Source organism: Chrysochloris asiatica, unplaced genomic scaffold (assembly GCF_000296735.1).
Source record: "Chrysochloris asiatica unplaced genomic scaffold, ChrAsi1.0 scaffold00037, whole genome shotgun sequence".
Lineage (NCBI taxonomy): Eukaryota > Metazoa > Chordata > Mammalia > Afrosoricida > Chrysochloridae > Chrysochloris > Chrysochloris asiatica.
The window spans coordinates 1,613,299-1,614,988 of NW_006408555.1; positions in this window are offsets into that span (position 1 = coordinate 1,613,299).

Consider the following 1,690-nt stretch of genomic DNA (forward strand, 5'->3'; position numbering starts at 1 on the left):
TAATGAAACAAGTTATATGAATTGTTGAATGTGAAACTGATGATGTGCCCTGTAAACTTTCACTCAATCCACAATAAAAACCTTAAATTAAAAAAAAAAGGATTCTGAGGCAGTAAATCTTTACAGGAGAGAAAAAAAACATACATCAATGCAATCCATCATTTCTCTGGGTACAATTCAATCACATTTGTTCATTTTTCAAGTTGTGCAGATGTCTCACTCTCTTCTCCCAAACTCTTCCACCACTCCCCACATAAACTCACTGCCCCCTAAATTTCTCATCCAACCTTTCCCGTAGCTATTATCACCTTGATGACATTTAAATAATTCTTTAAAACAGCACATGCTTAAGACAGACATTCTTTACTAATGAAGCTAATCTGCTGTTTGGTTTAAAGATGACTTCAGGGAATGGTTTTGGTTTAAGGTTTAAAGATTTCCATACAAATTTTTGATGTCTGATTTTTTCAGAAATAAGACTTTTGGAAAGCCAGGCCTTTCTTACCAGGTACCTCTAGTCAGACTCGAACTTCCAACCTTTTATTAACAGCCAAGTGTGTTAACCAAGGATTCCTATAAATATGTTTTATATACAACAGATGTAGTATATATTTATGTGTAATAAAAAATATTATGAATGTAAATATATAATGATACATTGTTGTTAAGTGATGTCTAGTTGGTTCCAACTCATAGGGACCCTTTATAGGGTTTCCAAGGTGGCTGGTGAATTTGAAACACTGACTTTGCGGTTCAAAGCAACCTTGAGGTCGAACTTACTCTACGGTGCCACAATATGCATATGGCTATATTGCATTTTGGGGAGAATGACAAGGCATTCTGCTCCCATAAAGATCAACACCCTCAGAAACCCTATAATGGGTCGACATGAGTCAGAAACGACTCAACAGCACTTCACAGCAACATAATGCATTTTATATCACACAGATACGCTGTTGTGGGTTCTCAGACCACTAACTGGGCTTCTCTGTGTGCTGGGATTACCGCAGCTTCTCATTTGCTCATTTTTAATCACTTCGATTTCCTGAGTTGTTTTTTTAACAATGAGTAAAAATTACTTTGATCTCCCAAACACACAACAATGGAGCTATTTTCATCTGGAAAAGAAAATGCTTTCCTGCTGACTTCCTTTTTTTCAATTTAAAAAAAAAAAAAAAAAAACTATGATTAGGGACCATACAACATATGCATACGATCTTGGGCAACTTTACTGGGTTAAGATTTCTTCCAGAATTCGCATTCTGGGGTTCAACGGGGACTGGTTGCTGCATTATTTTGCAGCTAAATGTGTGGCGCTGTGGTCTAATGTGTCAGACTGCAAAGTTATTTGAACTACAAGGTCGGCTGTTCAAGCTCACCAGCTGCTCCTCGGAAACCCTATATAGGCTCGCTATGGGTCGGAGTCCAATCAACAGCACATGACACACACACAAAGTCCCTTCAAGAAATTCCAAAGAACCACAGAATGTCAACACGTCCCTATATTGAAAGAGACTTATGGGCATAAGTGAAAGGGCCGAAGGGGACAGAGATAAGGTAAGATATATACACAACCTTGGAACGGCAGGGCTCTGAGATACAGGGACTGAGTCATGATTGGAATGGGGGGGTATCATGTTAGGATGCTGGAAAGTCTCTTTATTACGTGACTAACCAAGGGGCGGGAGTT